The sequence below is a fragment of the Columba livia genome, chromosome 12 (assembly GCF_036013475.1).
Source record: "Columba livia isolate bColLiv1 breed racing homer chromosome 12, bColLiv1.pat.W.v2, whole genome shotgun sequence".
NCBI classification, from domain to species: Eukaryota; Metazoa; Chordata; class Aves; order Columbiformes; family Columbidae; genus Columba; species Columba livia.
Window position 1 is genome coordinate 7,856,722 of NC_088613.1, and position 20,714 is coordinate 7,877,435.

General features: G+C 41.6%; 2 long non-coding RNA genes across 6 annotated transcripts in view; one reads left to right on the forward strand and one right to left on the reverse strand.

Annotated features, from left to right (window-relative positions):
* Nucleotides 1-20,714, reverse strand: part of LOC110357469 (uncharacterized) — a 64,211-nt gene that overhangs the window by 10,919 nt on the left and 32,578 nt on the right. The window contains exons 10-12 of the long non-coding RNA XR_010475655.1: nucleotides 14,594-14,695; nucleotides 13,447-13,520; nucleotides 917-1,014 (exon numbers count right to left, since the gene is read on the reverse strand). This is a non-coding gene — a long non-coding RNA (uncharacterized LOC110357469). The remainder of the gene's footprint in view (nucleotides 1-916; nucleotides 1,015-13,446; nucleotides 13,521-14,593; nucleotides 14,696-20,714) is intronic.
* LOC110357467 (uncharacterized) overlaps nucleotides 14,316-20,714 on the forward strand; it is an 89,291-nt gene continuing 82,892 nt past the window's right edge. For 3 of the 5 annotated variants that reach the window (XR_010475657.1, XR_010475659.1, XR_010475658.1), the window contains exon 1: nucleotides 14,316-14,543. This is a non-coding gene — a long non-coding RNA (uncharacterized LOC110357467). The remainder of the gene's footprint in view (nucleotides 14,544-20,714) is intronic. The other 2 variants (XR_010475656.1, XR_010475660.1) reach the window with 2 other exon arrangements.

Consider the following 20,714-nt stretch of genomic DNA (forward strand, 5'->3'; position numbering starts at 1 on the left):
GAGAGAACATTAGAATACATTACCAGAGCTCTGTGCGAGACACACATGTAGGTTTGTTGTGTACAGAGCAAAGTTCTGAGTAGAAATGTTCAAATCATTTTGCTACAAACTCTTCTAACAATGTTTTCATGAATGTCGACATGGTCAGAAAAAAAATCATGGACCGTTTCAAATGTGGAAGAGAATTTATACTGATTGTACACAAAAATAGAAAAGAAGCTCTGTGCTTCTCTCCTTTATTTTTGTCATCCAAAATCTGGCTATAAATAAAAGTGCATTTTCTTAATAAGGAAGTATTATCACTTTGCTTCACTGTTTCTCTATTAGATAAAATTAGCTGGGTTGCTAAGCCATCAAAATGCAGTTGAGAGGATAACAATGATGAGCCCAGCTGTGTACCTTGTGCTTCTGTGGAGCAGCTCCTTGTCCTTTGTTCTTTGTTGCCTTTTGTCTCTTCTCATTGAGGAGCCCACAAATTATGGTAGTGCCATTAAATGTGAATTCCTCTTTGGCCACTTTTTATTCCAGTAGCTGGTGGGAAGGTGACATGGATACCTGCTCATACTTCTTCCACAGAGGCTTTTTGACTGGGGCAGATAACTAGACGGCCTCACCGCACAAAGGCAACCAATTAGTCATTGAAGTGGGTAATCAAGCTGCTGAACACGGCTCAGAAAGTCAACATCTTGGCAACTAGTTTAATTTTAAAATAAAGCTTCATTCATGGTGTGCTCTGTATGCAGAACAACTCTGCTATTTGCATTTGCTCAAGCCAAAATATCAAATTTGGATCAGACTTCCCTTTCGCCGAGATAATAAGAGTGGGATTTCACATCTGGCCTTCAGGCTGGGCTTGTTTTGATAAGGCACCAGCAGCAATTTCACTTTTTGAATAAGGCCATCAGAAATTGCTTACCAGGGCTCTGCAGCATGGTGAATAGCTTCTTATGACTTCCAGCTTTGACTTGATGGGTTTCCTGTTCATCCGTTAGTTTTCATAATGGAGGGGAGAGTCTAAGATGACAAAAACAGCAAGGGAAAAAATAATTGTGTTGGCAACTGCAAGCCGTGTGAGCACTTAGATCGCCCCAAATGTGGGTGTCTGCAGAGTTACTGCAGAGAACAGCAATGTTCATAAGCAGATTACTGAGTCATGAGCATGTTTTGAATGTGATTACAAGCAGAGAGACAGAATTAGTCTTTGATTTCCATAAAAAATTAATGAGGGAGACAGACAGGGACAGACAAATTGAAGAGTTCACTTGGTTAATTTTCTAGCCAGCAGCTATTGTAAATGTTCCTCTTATTTAGCAAAGAAAGATACTAAATCTATATTGGTTACATTGGCCAAGAAAAACTATTTACTATGCTGGAGGTTTAACTGGGGGCAAACTGTCAGCAAATTAAAAAAGGAACAACATGCTCATTTTGGGACATTTTGATGTATCTTCCGCAAGTGCAGTCAATTCTGAGCTTCTCTGGAAATTATGTTTAGCTGTGGTGCTTTTGTTGTGGCAGCTCTGCCTTCGCGTGAGAACCGGGGACTGAGTCCCTCTCTTCAAAGTAGGGAGTCTGGTTGTATTTTAAAAGGATATTATTTAAGTTATGACCTGTTCCAGATGGGATAAGATGGGATGAGACATTCATTGATACTACACATGCACCAAGTGCAACATCCTTAGGTTATCGTTTTATTTCTTTTATTAATAGCTGCAGGGCAGCTTATAATTAAAATAATACAACTCTAGGAGTGAGTTTCTGATACAGGGTAGTATGGTTCACACTCTTTCCCATAGATTCTGTTTCGAATCTACCAAGGCCTGGTTACTGATTTTAAGCAATATTCAGTACACCTTGCATCAATCATACTCCCTCAGCTTTCACTCAAGGTGGGCAAAGTGCCACCATTTAACAGAAATATCTACTGTTCCAGATCTTTTGTGAGGAGCAGAGAGTGATGATGCTGTCATGTACAAAATGGAGTTAGCTCTGATTTGCACAAAATATCAATGAACATTTTTGCAGAGATTTCTTATCCAGATCTAATGTCCTGTATTTAGACTATTTACAGATGTTTAAATTATGAGATGATGAGTTCAGTCCCCATTTAAGTGCAACTCGCAACAGAACAGTGGAATCTATGCTTCAAAGGAATAATTGCCTTCACTATAGAAGACTTTGTTCCCAGGGAAAATGGCTATTAAAGTTGCAGTTTTGATTTAAATCTTGAAAAATGCTGACTTTTCAGTGGGAGACATAAAAACTGTTGTAAAGTTTATGATAGAAATGGGCATATCTGGCTTGATTTGTTCAACAGATACTTTCTCCGTATAATAACATTAACAACAACATTATAACTTTTAAAAATAACAGTAACATTAATAAAGATTCAGCTTTAGGCTGAAAATATTTAGTACAAGGATGTTACTGTAGTCTAGACATGGGTCTGGCTTTTGAAGTTCTTCTTATGGATAAGAGCATTTCTGACAAGGTTTATATTTGGTGGAATTACAGCCAGATCTCAAGCCCTAACTCACTGGTATGTGAAAGAGTAAAACTTGAGTTTTGTGCAGAGTGAACCTGGAAACCTGCCAAGAGCAGAGTGTCAGAGCAGAGCCATTCCTTCAAGGGGACTTTGAGATCATCCCTTCAACTGGTTTGGACTCTGAGTGGCAAAGAAAGTAGGTATGGAAACAGGGTCATGGTGTCTCTCAGTGGATGCCTCTGACTTCTAGATTTACTGATTCATTGTGTACAATCTGTCTGCTTCTCCTCTCCTAGAAATATTATAACTTGTCTTCCTCTGCTGAAATCCTTAACCTAAAATATGTCGAATGGTTTAAGCCTTGAGTATATATGCTATCAACCCTTCTTATTACAAAAGAATATCAGTGTCCCTTGTTTGTCTAACAAAGGTTAAATTTAACCTTCCGGGCACAGTGCAAAGAACATCTGTTTATTCAGATTTCTAGCCTGGGGGCTGAGAAGCACAGTTCGTACTTGGGACCTCTATCTGACATTTCTTAACTTAGTTTGCATACATTTTAATGTGCTTTCTTGTAACCAGAGGCAGTTGTTTAGAGTATAATATGACAGGATATAAATATATGTATATGGCTGAATTATTATTCCTCCAAGTTATCCATGCTGGAATGTGAAGGATAAAATGAGTTTTGGAGATCTTAAAATCCTCAGCGGTCACTAAGAAAGGGATGTGGAGCTGGACACACTGAAATTCAGCAGTATATGAGGCAGACAAAGAGAGGAGCAGCGGTAAACCCAGATGGTTTTAGCCTTTTGTTGCTACTGTTGGGGACTGATGGATGGTGTCCTGTGTGCCAGAGCATGTAGGAGCTCAAATGGCTGTAAATGGGGGCTCTCAGGTGGCCCAAACCTGCCTGTGTGGCTGGCTGGTAAGATCTGTACACTATATCCATGCCAAATATTACTGCACCATCATCATGTCGTGCACTGACACCAGTGCTTTGTACAGAGAATACGGCTACTATGTGTGCCCAGGCTGCATTACTGCTTGTGAGAGGACAACTGGCCCCCATGAGGTGGCCAAGTCCTGGGTGACTCCATGAAATCTCAGTCACATCCTCGCTGTGCATGTCTCCTTATCTGCCAACTCAATGCTGCAAAGAAATGTGTGTTTGCAAGAAAAACCTGTTTCCAGTAGAAATTATTCTAAAAATTATTTGGAACATTTTTAGTGTTTTTAGGATTGTATAGGGCTTCTCTTAATGACCTCTAAATCTGGGGCCAAACTGGAGCTGATGGCATCTCATTAAAGCCAAGAGAATAAAAATTCAAATGTGTGTCTTCCTCTAAATGTTTATCTAGCAGCAGGAGCCTATTATCTTGTGTGACAATGTTATCTGCCAGTGACTGTGTATCTATACCAAATTGAAGACAGACACATTTAAACACAGAGGATTCTGAGTGTTTCTGATGATCAAGATAACCAATAACCTGCTTAAAGGATCAGTGTAGCTCACTTAATGAAGTCAAATACTCAAATGTGCTGGTTTATTCTTAGCGTTATTGCACTAGAGAAGCTAAATGGGAGCTTCTTAAAGCAAGGTGCTGTGTATAGACAACTCAGATAGAGTTGGATGTGTGTGTATACAGCTGTGCACAGAAGCATATCCAGCCTATACTATCTCTCTCCTGAAGCACTTCATTTCTCTGTAGTAGCACTCCCCAAAGATAAAAGGAAACTATTGCAGTGTCTGTTTTCAGATGTTTTCTTTCAGAAAACATTTAAATGGCAAACTCTCGGTTCTGTTCCTTTGCAGGGCTGATCCCACTGGCTCAGGCAGTCCCTTGCTCTCTGTATGATGCAAGGTGGGAGATGTACCTGCAGCCCCTCTCCTGCTGCTTGCCTTGCCCTGTGCTCCCTCCCCAAGCAGCTTTCCCAGCAGCATGGGGGCTTCAGTCACTTTTGGTCAGGCTCCAAGTGACTGTTCTCGTGTTCTCCACTTCCTTGTAGGTAAATAACAATTTCCATCTCTGAAATTGGAGTATGCTCACAATCTTCTTCTACAGCATCCCTCTAGGAAGAATCTCAAAAATGGGGAAGTCTCGTATCTTCTTATGATAGAGCCACCCCATGAAACTCTGAACCATTTGAAAGGACGCCTCAAATTACCACACTAAAACGCTGTGGGAAAAGTCATCTGGGTCTTGTTTCTGGTTTTTAAGGGACATTTGATCCTTGTAGATATTTCTCTGAAGCAGTAAATGAAGATGTCTTGCAAAACATGCTCTGAGCCTTTTATCACAACTTTCAAAAGCTCCCGTGTCTTTTGCCTGCAGATTGATAGACATGCCAGCTCTCCCATCCCAGCTGGCTGGGGAGCAGGGCTGGACCGCGGTTCTGAGTGCACACGCTGCTTCTCAGCTTGTGCAGTTGCTTGGCATCTTGGCTGCTCCATGCAGTTTGCATTTAGCTATCCTGTGCTACGCCTGGTGTGAGCAGCTGCAGTTGTTCATAAGTAAAGTGTACTGGAGATCTCACAGGCATCTCAACCCTGTAGGTTTCTTCCCCTTTCTCCCCAAAAGTATTACAATCTGTTGCTAGTAGTCAAGACCAGTTTGCAAGCAAACAGTGCACCTTGCTGGGATGTGTTTTTTCAATGCGTGTTAAAACAGGCAGCCCACATGGCTGGTCAGACCATCTGGCAATTCACAACTGAGCTTTCTGGAGCCATAGTGCCAGGCTCAATCTGCAAGAGCCCTTTGACTTCCTCTCACCTCACTTCTGGTGAATATGCCCTCCTTTCCAAGAAAGCAGTTTGCCAGCCCGATTTGTGTGGTTACTGATTTTTTTTTCTTTCTCTGTAAGAATGGTAAAAGCATTCTTTCATGGACTGGTATATAGGTATATAAAATTATCACCTCTGTGGATGGACTGTTTGTGTCCCTGTATAGGTTCAGAGGAAAAGCCAAGTTATTGCTTGGAAACCACACACCTGCTTGAGGATGTTCATCGGCAGCAGAGCTCTTTACCCTCCAGCACTCAGTGCTTAGGAAAAGAACTCTTTGGAGGGGAACACAATGGAAATATCGATTCCAGTGTGACAGGCATGAGAAGGGTCCCCACAGAAGCTATTTGCCTGCCTTTTTGTGCTTGGCCCTGAAGGAGGTATGCACAACTAAAAACCTCCTCTGAGGTGGGTCCTCTGCAGTGGAAGGGAGGTTGGGTCCAGCTCTGGGGGCTGCTCCAGACCCTTCAGTGCTGCAGCTCCCTGCATGATCCAGGGCATGGGACCTGGCACTGCCCTGCTGCTCCCACTGCCCCTGGGGGTTGTGGCCCCTCTCTCCACAGCTATTTCCCACTCCCAGGGAGAGAGAGGGTCAGGGACACTGTCCTTGGTCTCCACTGCAGCTCGGAGGTTTCTCTGCTTTCCAGGGCAGAAAATCTGCCTTCTTGGTCTTCCATTTCACAGCGGGCTTCTTTGTGGGAGAGTTTCAAAAATGCACAGCTGAGCCGATGCCCTCACTCAGGCAGTATGTAAGTGTTATACACAGTAAGTCAATGTGTTGGTGCCTTCAGGGTCCCATGACCCTTGAGGTGTATTTCATCGACTCTGTATACATTTCAGTATCACTCAATAGAGTGAAAGCTTATCATCATTAATTATGAAGGTTTATGTTGGCAACCACTTAGTTCCTATGGTTACACCTCTAAAAACACTGTGAAATAGGCACTTCAAGGCTCTGGGCAGAGAAACAAATTGACTGTTACAGAATTCATGAATTATAATAATGCATTTACTTATAATGCTAATAAATAATTACTGTAAAATCATCTGGTGTAGCCTTAGAATACATAGGGTATTTAAAGGTCAGCACTACTCTTAACTCTCCATTAAAACCCTCATATTGCAATAATGCAGCCCAGACAGCAATTACAGTGTTTCAGGGTATTCACTTAGTGAATCAATAACCTGATCCATTCTATAGGGCTGCCCTGTGGGTGTTCCCATTGGCACCACAACACGCTTTCTCGCCTGTGCTAGAACACTGTTAGAAAACCCCATGCTCCTGGGCACGCTAAAGTTGTGCTGTGGGAACAATATACACTGCCTTATTGTCTCATGCAGCCTTTTGTCCAGACCATAGCAGGATCCTGAAAGAAATGCTGCTCTGTAGCAGATAAATACTTGGCCATTTGTCTATAAGGTCACCTGTGCTATGCCACCCCGTCAGGGGTTCTGAATCCTTCTGGTATTTGAGTTATTTTCCTGGTTGTTGTTCTCGTTTTGTCTATGTTACATTTTTCAGTGTTACTGGGTCCTGGACTATCTGCTTTGTGTTGCTGCTTTTCTAACTTACCTTTCCCCATATTTGCTTCTGGCTTGCATGTTTTTCCTTTTGTTACCTTCCCTCTGCTTGTCTTACGTGCAGGCAGGCACGTACCAGGCTTTGCACTATTTTAGCATGATCTACCATGTCCAGTCCTATTTGTCTCCTCAGCACATCTAACAGTTCAATTTTTGTCACTCTTTCCCTGCACAGATCTTGCTTTGTCTACAATAAAATTTTGATTCATTTCCTCCAGCTTGCTGCTTTTTCTGCCTTCTCTGTTGAGAGCTGTCTTTCCACAGTGAACTGTGGCTGAGGGAACATCATCCATTTCTATAACTATTTCATCTTTGCAGTACTGCTGCTTTGCAACCAAGATATCCTCACATTTTACATACAAACATACAAAGCATAGGTTTTCCCCAATTGCCCATGGCAATGCCCAGTGACTGCAGTTGGTTTAGAGCTTACTAATATATTGAGTTGACTTTAAGTTATTCCTTCATTATTCCAGGCATGGGATGAATCAAGATGAATCACACAGTGATGGAGGTAATTCCTCCCATCAGCTGAACAATGAATCAGTTGCTATTTTTCTCATAGTAAAGATGCCATTTTGTATGTGGTACTAGATAATGTTTTCTGCTAAAATAATGAAGCTGAATAAAGTCGTCAGTTTGTTAGCAGCTTACAGACTAATATGCAAAATTAATTTCAGCAATACAGCCTTCAGTGTAAGCAAATGGTGTTTGATCATTTGGAGGAGGAAGTCTGGGTCCAGATCAGGAGATATCTGAAAACACCATCCTCTAGAAATGTAGGAGGAAGCTGTTGCTTCAGGTGGGAAAACAGGCCTCTCACAACTCAAATTTCCTAAAGTCCCTTTAGGTCCTGAAAGCAAAACCAGGACTCAGTTCTGAAGTACACGGCTGTCACTAAGTGTTGCTGTCTGTTAGCAATGAAGCATATTAAAAAAAAAAAAAAAAAAAAAAAGGCACATAAAGAGCAGAGATTGATGTTCTTTCAAAAATATCCATAGGGATATGATGCTACCTGTAGCCATCTTGATTTTATTTAAGTCCATGTGTTATACATTTAATGCATTAGTTGTGATTCAACATTAGTGTTGGGGAAAAAAGTTGCTTCTTTTTGTCCCTGGGCCAAAACCAAGACATGGACTCTCTTGAGACAAAGATGTAAAGCCTGGAGATGCTCTGTGCAGCTGGTTGCTTGTTTTCTGTCACTTCAAATTATCAGGCTGTGATATGGAGGGAAGGAACATACCAAAGCGATGCAGAGAAGTTGTGCTGTTGGGACTGTGGGGTAGCAGGAGGGTAACCTTGGAGTTAAGCCAGGGAACAGAGCATCAGAGAGGGCTCAGGAGCACTCAGCTCAGCAGACTAACCCATGGATCTCCTATAGCCACTCATGAATTTTCTGTGTTGCTACTTCACCACCTGTGAAATCAGAGTCTGACTGGCTGCTTGTGTTTCATGAGAGCTCTCCTGGCTAGGAGGTGTTTGTACAGCAATGCCAGAGGGCTTCAGTTGTGCCTTGCCTAGATGAAAGAGGAAAAGTGAGGAGGTGGAGATGGGGTGAATCCCCAGGCTGTAAAGGGTCTGACTGGTTCCATCTCTTTTACACAATCCTTCTCTTCTGGGTACAAAATAGCCACTGTAGCTTATGACTTGACCCATCTGGGAAATGCCCTCACCTTCCTCTAGATTTAAGGCTGAAAGATTTGCAACACAAACAGGAGTTCGTGCCCTTTGTTCATTATGTCACCGCCAGCATTAGCTAAATAAAGAAAATAATTGCTTCACTTAAATTTAAAATGACATCAAATCATGATTCAAACTTGCATTGACATTTATCCAGTTAGCTGATGTTTGCTATAGGTCAAAGTGACTCATAAATACAGTTGTCTTCATGTCTCAGGCACATTTCTCAGTGTTCCTTGACAGTTATTAAGTGCATTAATTCTTCTGATGCTAATTTCTATGTAGTACTGATGAAAAATGCATTTTTCCCAGGGACCTGGCACTTGGCAAATATCTTGATGGCAATAAATTAAAGTATGAACTAAGTTTCTGTTGCCATGGTTTTCTCCTCCACTTATACAAGCACTTACTGTATCTTCACTCCAACAAGGGTAGAGAAGCAAAACCGCAGCCCAGATCACCTCAATGCACGAAATCCTCTCTTCTCCTGTCTCTCTTTTGTGACTTACCCTGCTGCTGCTCTCACTTCTTGCTTGTCCCTGTACAAACAAATTATTCCTATACAGTCTCACTGCATGCCCAGACCCAGGAGGACTCCAGGCCCCTGAGAAGCAAGAAGAAGAAAATGGATGTTGCTGAGGGGTTTGCCCACATGTCAGAGCACTTTCCTGTGCCTTCGGCATGCTGTCACCTGCTGCAAGGCAAACGGTGCCACCACCTCTTCCAGCATCTGCATCCTGCTGGGGAATGGGGCTGAGAGCAAAGTCGTTGAACACACAAAAAACAAAGTGGGTAGGTTCAGTGTTTGGTGCCCTCACATTAAGTTTCCTGAGGCTTCCCAGAGGCTTTTGAGGGAGTGCACAGAAAATTCAATGGATGGACTGAGCTGTGTCCTGCAGCAGGGGTTTAGCTGCTGGGCCCCATTCTGCAGAGGCACATTTCCGGTGTTTACCATGCAGGGTTGTAAAGCAGTGCTGCATTTTCCAAAAGAGCAAGGAGAAGTCATGGAGATGATTGCAGTGGTCAGGACACATCCTTAGACTCTGGGTGAAAGTAAAATATCGATTTGACAGGACCTTCTGCTGTGCCTGCAGTACTTCAACTGTAGCATGATGCCAGTTCCATATGCCAGGAGAGCTCTTCTCCAGCTGGTATGTGATGAGTATCTGTGGTTGGAGGAAAAGTAGGTTCTAGGACTGCTGCCGAGGCCTTCTAACAAGCACTGATCCTGCTATCAGCTAAATTCAGATGGGATTACAGACAACATCTGAAAGTAAAACTTCCCAGCATCCTAACCAAATCTTGCCATTTAAAGCAATAATGGCAGCTATCTAGATCCAAATTGAGCAAGATCCTGGAGGTCATCTACTGGCTCATATAGCTGTGCAGTATCCTCTAATATATATTTTCTCTGTCATCTCAGCTTCGTCTTATACTGACCAGAGCATGTGACCATGATGTATGCACCATTATTTTCACTATTGACCTCTTGCATTTGAAGGGAAAGAAACCCTGCAGTTACACAGAGGACATGCTGTGAAATCAGTATGTGCATAACTTTCACTGATAATCTCCTTATTAATGCAAAATCATTCACCCAAGGAAAAATGGAACAAATGCAGCTTCACAGAAGCTTGTTGCTTTCAGAAAAAAAAAGTAATAATGGAAATTGATTGCTTGATTGACCGGGTCTGTGCCGAGTTTCTCTTTTTGATGGTGACAAAAACCTTTTTTCCCTTAAAAGAAAGACTACAAATAAGTTGGGTATTTTCTTTCTTTCAAATTATGAATGTATCTTTGCTGCTGTATAGAACTACAGTTCTGTCTGTTTTGCATTCAGAGATGTCTTATTTTGTTAGTTTTCTTAAGAATTACTTTTTAGTTATTTTTGTTTAAAATGATAAATCTAGACAAGAACTTCCAGTAACATTTTTAGCCCATCTGAATATGGTTAAATATTTCTCTTTGAAATGCACAAATACCATTTTCTAACTCAAATACAAGAAAAGTCCTTTCTTTGCACTGATTCAGAGATACATTGTCTCTCTGAAGCAAATAACAAAGATGGAGTTGCAAAGTTTCTAGTCTTAAGATATATCAGCTTTACTAAATACATTTGTCCACTTTCAGCAGAAAAAAAAGTACTTCTGAGAGCCAAGGCAGAGCGCAAGTGAATAATCAGTTATTCTGGGTGGCATTTTTGGGTGACTGTGCTGACCTCCTTGGCATTGGGTGAGCTTGGCATAGCTGGAGAACATCCTGAGCCTCATCCTGCCACGTGTCAGCATGGGTGGATGGGAACACCGCTGCAGAGGGTATTTCATCCATGTTTCATGAGATGTTCATATTGACAAAATTTGGTTTGTGTCTTTGCATCTTCAGAAAGAGGTAAATGGCTCAGGCAGGAAACCTGGTCTCTGCAGAAGGTACCTGAGGAGCTGCTGCGAGTCCTCTCCCAGGGGTTCAGTTCTGCCTGTAAACCCTCATCACTCCAGTGTCCTTCCAGATCTGGACATTTGTTATAGTGTCTAAAACAAGTGCTGTGCTGGGAGAATGGTGATTTCTGCTCTTTGACAGCCTGGGCTTGCGGTCCTGCAGCCTCCACCTCTGCTCAGAGAGATTTAGAGACGTGGCAGCAAACAGCTCTTCTCTGAGATGCTCCTTTTGTCCCTGGCTTAGTGCAGCCAGACCTCGCTCTGCACCAGTGAACCCAGGGTCTCACCCAGTCAGGAGTTTGCAAGATCAAGCCCTTGTAGAAAGTCTGATGGTGTATTCTGCCTGTATCAAGACCTCCCCTGAGAAACAGCGTGTATAAATATCACCAGGACAGACAAAAGAGGCCTAATCCACACTGGTCAAAGCAAACTAGGGTCCTGCTCTAGCCAGCGCTGAGCAGAAATACAAATCCTGGGTGCTGGGGTACAGTTGCTGCCAGGCTACACTACTGATGACAGTCCCATCAGGATTACAGTACTGAGCTGCTATGTGATTTTATATTTATTAAAATACATAGGGCTTGATTTAAGCACAGCAGCTCAGCAGCAAAACTACTGTTGATTTATAGCGCAGGCAGTGAGATACACTCTGTGACATGTGGGTTTGCAGCCAAAACAGAAAGGAGAGGCAAAGGGAAATGCTTTGCATGGTTGCAAGTAACAGGCAGTTAATATATATCTGTTATCTCATTCTATATAATATCTCTTTAAAAATTTTATCGTAGAGATCTGATCATAATTTTTTTCAAAGAATGTTTGTTAATAGCACAAAGTCCTTCTTTTTTTTTTTTCTTGCATCTATTTGCCAGTGCAAAAGTAAAAATAGCATTCCTGTACTTTAAGAAATGGTACATCTATGCTTCATACATTATTGAATGTTTCTATTTTTTCCCAGTAAGCTTTTTTATTAATATTATTATTATTCTAATATCACCTGATCTTTGTGCAGTTAATTCTCTTGTCACCAAGCCATCTAAGTACTGACCTCTGGATTTCAGAATAGCCTTGGCAAAAAACCTCACAAAAAACAAAAGACAGCAGCTTAATTTGCATCACCATTGCTAAGGGCTTTGCATATTTCCATTATTAAAACACAGTTTCAGCAGGCTGGACAATATGGGTCGGTGCATTGCATTCAGCTTTCAGGAGGGAATTTATTTTTAGAATTCGGGTCAAATAATTTGTTTTGGTGGGACTGACTGAGTGTGGCTCTAGTTCAAAATAGAAAATTTGCAGGGCAGCTCAGTAGCTTCAACAATTAGATTAAAATATTCTTTAAGAGTGAGAAAAAACTTTCACTAGCAAAATTATCTAAAGGTAAACTGATACGTACAGGTGGAATAAACAAACAGGAGCTGTCCAGAAGCCAGAAAACAGAGCAAACCACTGTACAGATTTTTTACTATTCCTTTCCTCTCTTGCTTCCTTCATCCTTCATAGTGTCAGTAAAATTGGGTCTTTCTCAATATTGCATGTCCTTTGTGCAGTTAGCTTTGACATTGAAGAAAAGGAGTTATGAATTACTCATCTGGCTGGTGGAGATGGGCTCTGAGCCTCCACGGACACAGCCCTTCTTGGAAGAGCTGGTCAGAAGATCAGGTTCAAAAAGTAAACAGATTGAATTCCTGCTCTTTGCTTCCTTTTTGTCCTGATCACGGAGATGTGCAGGGGATCTGTAAGAGTGGAAGCGCAGCAGCAGTGCCAGGGTGTCTCATTTAACCCATCACGACAAGGGCAATGCGATCACACGAGTCCTCGTTTGCTTGTGTGCCTTCCCTGTGCCTTCTTTAACGTGTCAGGGGTACTTAATGATCCTGAATCTGCTTGGTTGAGAGTATATTAATTGGGCAATTCCCCTGAGATGTTCAAGCACACAACATTAGTGAACACTTGTCAATTAACTTTTTCCTTTCAAGGACTAATGACTCTAAATGACACCTTGAGCACTGTGCCTCATCATCGCTATGCTGGGGCGGGGTGGGGGGGGGACCTTGCAATCAGCACAGCTCTAGATCTGGAAATGTACCTGCTAAGAAGATTAAGTCTGCTATGTTAAGCATTAAACCCATCAATGTTTATACAGTGGGCAAAATTCATATCAAACCTGTCATGTAGATTCTGTCACTGTGGTGTTTCTAAAAGGTTACCAGCCTCAAGATATCTATTTTTATTTTTTATAAACAGGTTCTAAGATGAATTGTTTTGCAATTTGAGTCTTAGTCTACTGGTAAACTGACGGATTCATTATTGAATTAATACCTTTGCTTGGGTCCATCTACAGGCACTGCTCTAATGCACACAGTGAATAACAATCTGAAGGATCGAGAGGATAAGCCAGAAGTGCTTCCATGTCAGAGAAAGTATCTGATTTGTTTGACTGCCCTTTATTGGAGTTTTTGTACAAAAGACAAACTCACCGGGCAGTACTGGCTTCAGTGATGTGGCCTTTCTTCCACGTAACCTGCCCTTGCCAGCAGCTGCTGCAGGGAGCCTGGAGAAAAGCGCAGGTACCTTTTTTAATATACTGAAAAATCTTAGTTGAACATTACTTCAACAATTATCAAACTGCATCTCTGCCCCCAGCATGCCCCTATGTGTGCGCTCTTCCCCCAGAGCTGGGCTGAAGAGTGGAACGATGAGAGCCTTTAGGGAAAAAAAAGCAAGCAAGATGAACCTTTGCTCTCAACAAGTAGAAAGAGAAGATTAATTGTAAAATGAGTGGCATGGCAGAGCAAGGTCTGGTATAAGAGGGATGTTAAACACAATCCCTCTTCTGAAGCATTATTATGTGATGGATGCAAAGCTAAGGAGGACGTTACTGAAAGTTTATAGAGAACGACATGACCTGGACAGTGTCCTTTTAATTCCTGGCACTTCTGAGAAGCACTTTCAGCTCACTGCTCAGAATCCCTGCAGGGATACCTGTCCTTTTTCTTTCATTCTAAGGCATGCAAACCAGGGAAGGAAAATTTTTCTGATGTATAGATGATATTGTGAGAGGAAGAAAATCAGATATAAGACAACCATCTAGGTGATGTATTTTGAGGAACAAAATCCCTCATCCAGCTCATGCTTTCCCGGTGCTGCTGCAGCTCAGCACTGCAGTGTGCTGGGGAGCAGGTGACAAAGGAGGGATGCAGGCAGTGCTGATGCTGTCTATTTTCTTTCCTCTGTCAGGCTGCAGTTCTGTAGTTTTGACTCGGGTTCTCTTTGTAACAAAAGTTGTTAACCAACTGTGTAACCAGAGCATTATCTTATTAGCCTGGCATGAGAATTTCCACCTCATGACAATAATCTGCTGTAAAGGCAGAACGTTACTAAGCCACTGCATGATAAATACCCTCAGCCTGCTGAAAGTAATTCATACAAGCTGCAGCTGTGGCTAAGAGGAGTTTCTGTAGAAGACTGTCAGGCTCCTCTGTAACATTAACATAATGTGGCTCTGAAATTTCTACTTTAGAAACCAACAGTAAGGGAGCTCTGAAAGTCCCAGAGCTGTTTTCTGCTCCAGAAGGTGAGTGATGAGGGGACCAGTGCCCAGTGGGTTCTGTGATGCCCAGGTACCTTGTTTTCTCTTCCAGATGTAGCTAAGAGGGGTATGTACACGAGTCGTGGTTCTGCTGCTGGTAGAAACATCAGGCTTGCTCTTTCCTCAGTGTAAAATTTCTGTGTGAATAGAAAATGAAGAAAACATGGAAAAATTGAACATAGTACTAGCTCTTGATCACTTGAGTGCTGCTGCTTCTTTGTAATGTTTGCTCTGTTACATGAAATTTGCTCTGCTTTTTCTCCCCAGCCTACAAAAAACCTATGCTTTTCTTCTAATGGGAAACAAGTTGTACAGTAAAAGTATTTGCTGAGGCATGGAGACCTTGATCCATTTCCTGTTTGAATCAATAGAAAGGTTGCTATTGATTTTGGTGCTTCTTTTCTGAGAGACGTTGTATGTTTTATTCATTTTTCAGTAGATTAATTCCCTGCTGATGTGTGCTTTGTTAAGGTCAGCCCTCATTGTGTTTGTATGTCTTTTAGGAAGGAATAGGAGCATAACAGAGAGTAAAAATGTTCATTTCATAAGCTAGAAATGCTCCATTAGAATATGAAAATGTGGGTTGTACTTGGTGGCTACTATTGCTTTATCCTGAAGGTCTACCAGTATGATGGTTTAACTTGGTGGTTTTCATCCATGGTGTAAAAGCTGCCAATTCCTTTTAAATCTGATGCAACATGACATTTGTGTCACATTTTGTCTGCTTACTTTGGTTTACTTTATATCAGCTGTTGTGATGTAACCAGACATAATGTAATAGCTAGTGATGTGCAAAACAGGCTTTTTTTTTTTTCCCTTCTTCCTATGTTTGAGCCTAGCACAAGATATCACAAAAAGCAAAATAATCTTTGACTTTATGAATGTGACATTGTCAGGGGGCAGCTACTGAGGGGTTATACACTATATGTGACCTTGTAATGTTACCCATCTGAAGATGCAACTCAGCTTCATCTTAAGAAATTAAGATGAAGCACATGAAAACCCCTTAATGGCTTTGGTGATTCCCTGTTTCCAGGCATCACCTGCATTTTCTATCACAGTGTTGGTGTGTGGTGGTTTAATTCGATGAACACATATTAGAGGGCTCTTTCAGTCTAGCAAGTGTGGAAAGACAGGAAGTGTGCAAAGGGACCACATCGCAGCCCTATATTTGGGACAGAACTGTGGCAAAATCTGCAGGGATATGGAACCAGAATGTCCTACTGGCATTTTGGTTTCAGCAAGTGCCATGCACCTTGGGGCTCCCTTGAGAGCAGTGCAATTTGGAAGTGCTGTGTTTAAATTTCTCTGTGAGTGAATCCATTTCCAGGTGTTCGGGGGAGTAAAATATGAAGCACAGTCAGTTAATGCCCAGCTGCTGAGTGATGCTGAGTGTGGTCCTGTCAGGAAGGGTGCGTTGGGCAGCTCTTGGGGTTAGAAACCTGCACTAGGTAAAAACCCAAAGGCGTGATGTGGCCTGTGGAGTTACTTTGCCAAAGTTGACTCACAATGAGTCTAAATACCATAACTCATAAGCACAGTATTTATTGTGTTATATTTAAATTTACCACTTCCATAAAACAATATATCAAATAGACTTGGTGTCCCTCACAGTATCAGCTCCATGCATAGTAAAAACTATGGACAGCCAGGTATTCTTGAAAATTGAGCCAAGGTAGCATGATTGTTCTGAAACACCCGTATTTTGATGGGACAGTTCTTCTTTTAAGTGATAGATTTAGACCAGCTGGCCAACACATCTTCCCTCAAAGACCACATATTTTGTCAATATTCTACCTGTCGCAAGATGAAATATGGCTGGTGGAAAGATCTCTAAGTAGACTCTACGTGTACGATACTAAGTGATGTATTTACAGCTGTGCAGTAAAAATGCTAGAAAAGGTATTTGTCAGGGAAGTGGTGGGCTACATTATTTATATCTTTTATGAAAGGTCAGTTAGGAACACTTAAAGAAAATCAGCACGATAGCTGCTTTTCTGCAGTAAGTCGGTCCTTGTAGTCATACAAACCGACAGTCCAGCATGCAGGCGAGAATAAAGTATCTCAGGGCTGCCAAGATGAAAAAACGAATTTATTCACTGAGCAAAGCATGGCAGGACGCTTCCTGAACGTGCACTGAGGTATCGCTTGCTCTTCACCATCAGTGCATGGTGAGCATGGTGTGACTGCTGTCTGTGCTGGATAACCCTCAGTCTGGTGACAGGCTAAATTCATAGCTAAATGTGGCAGAGAGATGGAGGATTAAAGGTGTCAGGAGATGCAGCATCCAAACCCAAGCTGGGAGACTGGCACATCTGCTCCTTTGGTTAGCATTGTTATCACAAATTTATTGCATCTAAGTTGATCTGCGGTGCTGTCACCAGTGCTCTCCTGGACAGCTTCATCTGCTGCGCATCTGGCTTTCCTTCATAGATGATAACGATATTTTATTACACTAACAAATTGTACTTGATCATATCAGTCCTAGCAGTAATTTAGGGAATTTCACGCAGAGGCAATTTAAGCCAGTGTATATGCCTGGAGAGTGCCCAGGCAGGACTGGTCCAGCCCAGGGACACTGAGGAAGGTGGGATCGGTCACACAGACACTGTGCTCTGCCAAGGCCAAGCCGAGGTTCCAGCTCCTCTGTACAAGTCCAGCTGGACAGGGCCCTGCAGCAGCTGCTCTCTGCACAGCAAAGCTTAGCAAAGGTGGGTGAAACAGGGCTCAGCAGTGGGCTCATCCTGCTCACCCATGGCTCTGTGGATATCGGTCAGAATTTAAATCTGGTTTTCCTACAAATTGGTGTCAACCCTCTCCTGAAACCTGTGAAGAGTAGAGTAGGAAGAATTGTTTTCTTCTTTTTTCCCTGACTTGAGCTGCACACACATTTTCAAGCTTGAACCCAGCTAGATGGAAATATGTTTTATTAGCGATGCTGATCTGATTAGGCTGGCAGCAGAACAGAGACAAGCATAAACGTTTCCCAGTAGTCATTACTATGTCAAAAATATGTCTGTGATGCTGTAAAGGTCCTTTATATTATGATTAGCTGCTTTCCCAGTACAAGCCAATTATTAATTTTGATGTAGTGCTTATTATTTTTTCAATTTAAAAACTTACATGATTGTTGTGATAACATTTGAATGGCAAGAGGTGGCTGAACTCTACCAGCATTGGTCTGAGAGTCTCTGCTAAACCCGCTGACATTTCCGGAGGACTCTCATTATCCATGCTGCTCAGCTGTTTCCAACAAGATCACTTCTGTAACTTTTTCTTAGGGAGACATATTTTCTTCCCTGACACTATCTTGTGCTTTCTATAACTCAAGCAGCTCTGATGGGTGGATACAATTTGATAGCGGCAAAGCTTTGAGTGCACTGGTAAATGAATCGGCATGTTCTGATTTCTCTTTACTGAGAAATTCCTGACTGCTTTGAGATGGCTGCTAAGCAGAGTGTGCAGGGTATAACCAGGATGGTGTTTTGAAATTATAAATAGTGATCAGATGGGTATGTTCTATAACCAGTTTTTAACAACACTTGGCTTATTACAGCAAAAAGTCCTGACAAACGTTGTTTTCTGCTTTTTTTGGCTGTTTATAGACATACATACAACTCCCCCCATGATTTCTCCTCATGGTACTTCTAGCTGCTAAAGCTGATAATGAGGATGCAAATCTGCACACTGACTTTGTCTGATATCTATGGCTAGTTTCCTATGGGGACAAAGTTCTCTGCTCCAGAGAAAAGCACAAAACACCTCACTGAGACACCATCTTCCAGCAAGATAGAATATTGAAAAGCAGAGAAAGACTTTAGAAACTCCTCTAAAGGAGCAGAAGATTCAGTCAGGGCTCCCTCACATTAATGTTCACTGCTTCTCTATATTATATCTTTAATACGTGAGCATTTATAGGTGCTGGTTGTCCAGTCCTATGTGTTGCATGCATTAGGGAGAAGAGCATCTGCAATGCCAAGAGAGTTTGCCACTCTGTGACTAAGCCCAAAATATTGTGTTAACCATGAATAATAAATAATAGATAGCTGTTGCACCTTCCCATCATTGTTGGGAATGGTGCCTTTTCTGTGCTCAGAACTCTGCCAAAATGTTGCAACTAAAAGAAGTATGCTCTGCAGTCATCCATTTTCTCTTGTGCCACACCAGCACTGACCTCACTGTCCCCCTTTCTATGCAAGTTATATCTTGCACGTGTGTTATTGGAGGGACTTTTAATGGGGGAGATGCTATCAGTGTACAGAGCTGATGGTAGGCACAATTATGAGGCTGTGGTTTCCCATTACTGTCTTATTCTGGATACCTGGAAATCTGTGGAAGCCACACTCAGATTTCAGGCTCCTGAGTATGTAAATCCTTTCATTGCCAATGTTTGGTTTTAGATCCAAGACAAGTCTAACATTTGGGTAATAAAAGAGATGTATCTCTGTATATATAGGTCCCTTATGTTGTTTTGAAATCCCACTTGTGTGCTATATACTCCTCCAAACACTTCTACTGTATTTGTTCATTGTAACAATTTTTGTAAAAGAATTCTCTGTAATTTTCTTCTGTGCTGAATCTGGCAGTATCCGTTATTTCACTCTAAAGCCCTGGTTAGAAAACCAGGCATTTCTTCTTTGATTTTCTCCATTATGCTTTTCATCTCATCACTGAAATGGAAATATTTTACTACTTAAATGGAGAAAAAAAGCATTTAAAGCAGATGCTGTTTCATCATCTGGCTAACACAGAGCTCCTCAGCATTCAGAATGCTGGTTTACTGCAACAAATTAAGTGCACAAATTTTTCATGTGGAAGAAATGATTTCTGAATTCCCTCTGAAACACCATTTCTTCTGTAGCAAAATGAGTTAATGAAGAAATTTACAATTTAGTGTCTGTTAGTGCTATAGAGAAGCTTATTCTGGATCTCAAAAGTAGTTTTGCATTATTTTCCATTATTTTAAACTCCTTCAGCAATAGATTTGGATACAGCAGCTGCCATCATTCCTGTAGCTGAAACTTTTACTTACCTACCTCTCTTGCTCAAGCCTAATGATGCCCTAAACTGACTGACAGGTCTTTAACCAGGTGCATGTGTTTTTAGTATGGGTCAAAAGCACATGCTAAAGGGCAAAGGAACCCACTGCTGCTGGGTTTTGATCTGGCAGAAGCAGCTGATGCCATTTCCCATACAGACATGGATGTGTTTTCCCAGGTCTGTAATGGTTGCAGGAAACGATGCCACTGAGTCTGTTTTTTCCTGAAAGGCAGTAGTTACGTTCCAGTGCTGAGCTTTTGTGCTTTCAGAAATGGATGCACCTGGGGATTCTATTGAAAGGAAGAAGATGGATGACAAGCGGAAAAAAAATATAAATTGATCCAGCTTAAAAATAGAAATTTAATTTTATTTCTAGATTAATGCTTTGGAAGTTTTCTTTCTGTCTTCTTGATGGCACGCTGTACTGCATTTCTGCCACGTCCTTTCTAATTGGGAAATAATTAGATTGCTAAACTGGATAGTTCAAATATTCTTGATTGCAGATGGATTCCCTCTGACACAGATAATACGTTATAGGCTCATCTCAGGCATCACTAACATCAATAATCTTGTTACATTGGTCCAGTGTTGCACCAACACGTACCAGGATTGGCATTTTCCCTTCTCTAGTGCTTGCATGGCTCAGAAGAAAATGCTCCAGCTCTGGGAGGGAGAATGGTTGCTCTCTGAAGCATAAATAGAGCAGTTTTCAAAAAGCTAAAGAGAAATGCTAAATAAATTACCAAAGAGTAAAAAGGAGTAGAAAACAGAAGCAGAACAGTTGAGTTAGAAGCCATTAACCAGCTGGATATGCTAAAAAGGAAAGTGCAGGATTTTCTGTTTGCAGGACAAAGGCTGTATGCTCATTGAAAAAGGAATGAGGAAACTGCAGAAATAAATTGAAGCTACTCTTTCAACTTCAGAAGCAGAGGGACTTGACAGTATATTTTCCAAAATATAAAGCAATGAATGCCACTTTGTGGTAATACTAAGCCTTTGAAGTATACAGATAAATCTGAAAATAATAGCAACTTTCAAAAAAAAAAAAAAGTTAACAGATTTTAGAAACGCAGAACATGATGAGATCATGAAATTAACTGAATAGGAAAACACCAT